This window comes from Eumetopias jubatus, unplaced genomic scaffold (genome assembly GCF_037043125.1).
Source record: "Eumetopias jubatus isolate StellerSeaLion01/CBP00866 unplaced genomic scaffold, mEumJub1_p1.0 scaffold_11, whole genome shotgun sequence".
Classification (NCBI taxonomy): Eukaryota; Metazoa; Chordata; class Mammalia; order Carnivora; family Otariidae; genus Eumetopias; species Eumetopias jubatus.
Genome location: NW_028274817.1, coordinates 24,987,453 through 24,993,452, shown reverse-complemented (window position 1 = coordinate 24,993,452; position 6,000 = coordinate 24,987,453).

The window sequence follows — 6,000 nt, the reverse complement described above, 5'->3', positions numbered from 1 at the left end:
TCTGAGCCCCACAGAACTTGTTTGTTGCTGAAGAAGCTGAACCCGTCCCATTAGAAGATTTCCCAAGAGTCTAAAGAAATCACACCTTGACTCCAGCTGACCCGCACCTCGTTGAGACCCCCCATTGGCTGGAACTGAGAAGAGTGAGAGGAAGTCAGGGAAGAAGAGATGCTCTGGCACTCAGTAGGGGGGCAGGGAGGGCAAAACAATTTTGTTCGAATGTAATTTCTCTGTTGGGATTAATTTGGGAGAGTTGGGGGGGTGTTGCAGTATTAAATTCTATAGATGATAGTAAATTTGATGGATTACATTTAATCGTTAAACAAATAGTTATTGTCTAGTATGTGTTAAGAGCTAGACTTATATGTTAATATCTGGTGCACACATTATAACTTGATTTGGTGAGTTTGGTTAGATAACAGGAGAGAGCCTAATTTGGGATGCAAAGTATATCAGGAGGATGTCTTTGCCTGGCATACAGCATGATTTTCTGGTAAACCCAACTGAAATGACATCCAAATATATATATATATATTTAAAGATGTTATTTATTTATTTTTGAGCGAGCGAGCACAAGCGGGGAGAGGGGCAGAAGGAGAAGCAGACTCCCCGCTGAGCAGGGAACCCGATGTGGGGCTCAATCCCAGGACCCTGGGATCATGACCTGAGCCGAAGGCAGGTGCTTAACCCACTGAGCCACCCAGGTGCCCCACATCCAGATATTTTTGCAGTTCTGGGAGTAACATCAGGGACTTTCATGAAAGAATTTGAGTCACTGAATTGCTCATCTCACTGTTCACAGGTGAGACAAATGAGCAGTGGCAGAGATCAGGAAAGTGGCTTCATGAAAGTGCAGGTGGGACTTTTCTGATACTCTGTTGATTTCTTACTTTGAGAGGAACAGCTATCTTCCTGGTTGCCTGAATGATCGCTGGGTGACTTAAAGAAAGACAGTACTTGAGAGAGTGTTGGCTACACCCTCGAGCCCTCAGCTTTGGATCACCACCATCCCAAGCTCCTTTCCAGTCAAGATGGATGAAGAACAAAATGGATTCCAAGGGCGAACACCATGCTGTGGATGGTGCTTCTCTTGGGAAGACTAACTGGATTAAAAAGAGAACTGGACTGAGAGAAGCCCTTTTGAGAATGCCCCGGGCCCCTTCCCTCCCATTTGGTGTGTTCTCTGCAGGCTCTCTGCTCCCCCGAGACAGGTGGAGCCCAGGGGCTGGGAAGTTAGATGGTCTCCAGTCTGAACGAAAGGTGTTCTCGAGTTCCCCCATGAAATCCCAGCTCACCAAGCTCAGCCTCTGTCAGAGGTTTCCTGATTCTAGTAATAAAGAGTGTGCACTTGCCTGCTGTGTCTTCTGTGTGGTGTGCATCTCGGGGCAGGTTTGCTCCAGGGCGGCAGTTTAAACCCACATCTTCCCACCATCCCACCGAGGTGAAGGAAAGTTCGAGCTCATTCACTGAATAGAGGCCCTCATAGGGCCTCTCCTCTTCCAGCAAGTTACCCAAGATGGGGAGGGGGAAGAGCTTCTATGGGGCCTTCAATCCACTGTGACTGTCCCTGCTCCCCTCACTGTCTGAGTCCACACGGTCCCTTGAAGGTGGGCACCTCCCCTGCTCTTAGGCCCATGGGGCACGAGAGGTGAGGTGGGGACGGGGCTTCTGTCTAGGCTGGGAACCCGGATGCCTGGTGTCCAGCCTCCCTATGTGCACCAAGAAGCCATTTCCCTGAGGCCCTGTCTCCCAGAGTCCCAGCAGAAATTTCCCTTCTGCATTTCTGCCCTGCAATGCACGGTCCCCTCCCTCCTATGCATAATCTCATGAAGGTGCTCAGCGTTCTGGGAAACAGCCAGGTTTAGACGGCCTGTTAGTAAGACAAATGTTCCCTGAGGCAAAGGGGAGGGGTGGAACCTGGCTGCCTGCCTGGTGTAGGGACAGGGGATGGGGCAGAGAACTGATCTTACCCCACCGGCTTTCTCTCTCTCCTCAGTCCCGGTAACCGGGAGGCCTTGCTTACTAGAGAGGAGCACTGGGGACGAAGAGGACCATCAGGGACATCGGCCTAAAGCTAGGTTTTCTGGGTCAGGGGCTGGTTTTGTGATACTCCTATGTGTGCCGATAGCTCCCTGGAATTTTGGGAAGATGATACACAGATGGGACTTGGGAATTTTCCAACATAATCCACCTCGATGTACTAGTCCGTCACTAGATCTCACTATGGTTGCTTTATTTATGGTTTCAAATGGGCTCTGCTGTTTGTTGGCATGCCTCTAGGTCTGCATGAAAGCAGACTCACCCTGTGCATAGCTTTTATATAGCTTATTATTATTATTACAGTCTTTCTGGGTTGACAACTTCCAAAACAACCTGAATCATTAAGGCTGTCAAATCACTACCTTTTTTCTGGGCCGGGTACACACAAGAAATGGTAGTGGTTTCTGAGACAAGAACCTGGGCTTTGGAATTAGAGAGACCTGAGTTTGGATACTTGTGCTGTTATTCACTAGCTGTGTGACCTTCAGCAAGTTGCTGAACTTCTCTGAGCCCCCAACAAATGGGTTCTTCCCTTCCCTATCCCCCAGGATTCTGCTCTTGGTGCTGTGGTAATGAGTACAAGGCATTGTTAATGATGGCAAGAGCTACCATTGAGTGCTTACCGTGTGCCAGGTGCTCTAAGCGCATTACCCTTTTTGGTGACTGTAAGGTATGAATAGGTACCCGTATCAGTAGTTCTTCAAAGTGAATACGATTACCCCCATTTTACAGGTAGGGTAACTCAATACCCAAAGTTGGGAATTGGTGAAGCATGGCTTCAAAATGAAATTGTACAGGCTCCAATGCCTCTGCTCTTTCCATTATGTTACTGTACCTTAAACTTGTACCCTTACTGAGTAATACATTTGCATGTCACATGGGTCATCAATGCCTAAATCCAGCGACAGGACTGTAATGGAGAGACTTGGAGGCATAGTAACAGTCCGGTGGTCATGGTCATGCTGCTCTTTAAGAATTTCTCAAGCTTTGTGACAAGTGCCCAGCTTGGCTGCCAGTGAATAGGACCACTTACTATCTCTAGACTGCAGAACCAAGAAGGTGCTGGTGGTAATTTAGGCAGTGGAAGCGATTTGTATTCGATTCAGCAGACTGGCCTTATGAAAAGTTTATATATAGCCGAGTTCAATACTGTTAAGATAGAGCCCATCTTGACTGCTTCTCGGAAGTCTGTCTGAATAACTCAGGGTTGGTTTTAAGTGGATAAGGTACCAGCTATAACAGCCTAATATACATGCATGCATACTTTTCAGCGAGGAAGGAGGGGGGAAAGGAGACTTCAAAAGCTTCACATTTGTGTTGCAAAATGGGGAATAGAATTGATGTTTTCTAAGTCATGGTACTAAATCTATGACAGAGTGGCAAAGAAATACATAATTTCCTTATCATGTGCTTTGTAAAGTCTCAACACTAAACGATAGCAGATTCTTATTATGTGGTGCGGGCACTGTGCGTAACGCCTGTGAGTGTTTCTCTCACTTCTAGCTCACGATGGAGTGAGTGCATCCACTGGAACTAAGCCTCACATAACCTTAAGGATCCTGAAACAATCCTGGCCTGTGACCTTATGAGGTTGCAGTTGAACAGAATTTTCTCATTGACAGTGCTTGTTCTTTGGCATGTAAGACAAGTGTTCAATACCATGATGAAACAGGCATAGGAAGCGCTGCCACACTGAGTATCTGTACCCCCAAGGGACCTAGTACAGTTCCTTGAGTACAACTTCCTATTTGGTTCACGCCGGAAGCACTCTATTCAATGGGCCTAAGAATCCTCCCAGTAGGTCAGATCCTGGCACATCTAGCCCAACTTCTCTGGAGCATAAAGCAATTGTAAAAAAGGATCATATACTCTTCCTGGTGTCAGTTTTAGAGGGAAGAATGCCAGTAGGAATCCCTAGCTTTTTAATACTTTATAGATCAAGCAAAGAGCATGCATATAGAGAAGGTTTTTGATGTGCCACGCACCATGTTAGACAACGTGGAAGTCATTACTATTGTCCTCTATAATCTCCTGTTCTGTTAAAAGAAATACGACAAACATACACCAAACAGTAGTCATCAGCCTTTTCATCAATTATTCAACCATACTTTCTGGCCTGGAGATGTCAGTTTTCAAAAAGTTTCTGTATATCAAACAGCATTATATAATACGTGATTATTTTCTTATTTAAAATTAAGAAAGCATGTATATCTCTAAGGTTCCCTCACACAAACTTGATGTACTTCCACCTAAAAGCAGTCATTTGTCATTCAAGTTTAGGATTTTTGTGGGGATTTAGTGACTATTATTATCACTATTTTTATTACATGCAGCCTAATCACAGGCAAATGGACCATTTTACTAGGCTCTTTGTAATAGCGACAATACCTTAGAATCCATCATTACCACCTTCTTCAACTTCTATGAACTTTGAGGACGCAAATTAGGAACAATTTCTGTAGAAAACTAGTAGTTTTAATACATGTTAAATACCAGTAAGTGTTAAAGGATTTAAAAAAATACACGTTCAGTATGTATTTGGGGTTGCAAAGCTTCCACGGTAGCCAGATGGTTTCAAACTGTGCCCCCAGTCAACAGAAAAAGTTGTTGAGAAAGTTAACTTTGTTTTGCTTTGAAATAATATTACAGCTTTACTTGTGACATTCTCCAGCTCTTTGCTTTCTTCATTCTATACTACCTTACAAAAACAATGGTGCACAAGGCAAAAAACCTGTGATTACTTTTGTGGTAGGCAGCATTTAACCTTACCCCAGTGTTTATAAAGTGATGACAAAGAGCTCTCTGAGGGTTTTGGCTGTAATTAAAAGTTTTAGGATATTTAATCTCATTTATTTTTTGCTTGATATATATTTACTTTGATAATTTCAGTGACCATATTGGCTTCAGGAAAGAAAAAGACTGAGCAAGGATTGAAAATTTCATACCTTTACCACTACAATTCCTGATATTGTCTAGACAGTTTTGAAACTTCAGAACATATATGACCTGCTTTGTAAAAGACTCATACTACTGAACTCCCCACAGATCGATGTTTCTAGCATTTTTTCATGAAATATTTATTCCTGAGAAGGAAAAGAAAAACGATGCCAATGTCACATCTGTAACTACAAAATGCATTCAGAAATCCACCATTAGCTGTTTTGTTTCCTGGGTTATAATATTTCCTTTGTATCTACAAAACTGCTCAGGGAAACATTTATATAGTCCATTTCGTTCTGTTCCTTTGCCAAATTTTGGTGTTCGTGGTGTATAGATCAAAGTGGCCATCCCTGTTTCAAAACATCAGAGGTTTCTTAAAACAATGTTCAGGCAAAAAAAAAAAAAAGATGTATAGACAAAATAACAGTCTCTTGGACTTTAATCTTTTAGTTTAAGCTCTCTGTTTTTGAACTTCCAAGAATTTTTTAGAAAGAAAGCTGGAGCCTCCTTAACAATGAAATGATATTTTTTGCACTGCTTTCATACCCAGAGTGCCCCCACCCAAGATGAAAGGCGGTAGAGAGAAGGTTCAGTAATGATCCAAAGGCAACTGGGTTGATGAAATCAGAAGGGCGACATGTTGTCAGGTGCCAAGGTGTGGGATGTGAAGACTTGTTTCTATAAACCAAAATGAGGCAGACCACAGGATAGACGTTGGTAAACAATGAATGTGAAAGGAGGCAGTGTCAGAAATGGTAGACTTCTTGAAGTAAATAAGAAGCCACACTCTCTGCAGAGGGAGAGAGAGGGGAAACAAAGGCGCTAACTTAGGTCAGGTACTGTGTTAAGACCTGGATGTGCCAAGAGGAATTCATCGTAGGTTCCAATCACATCATGTATGTTATTTCGTTTTATCTTCACTGGGAAAGGTAAGGAAAAACTGGCCAAGAGTGGCCTTCATTTGGTTGAATAAAAGAAGAAGGAGAAAAACTGGGCAATAAGACCTGGTAGGTGCATCCA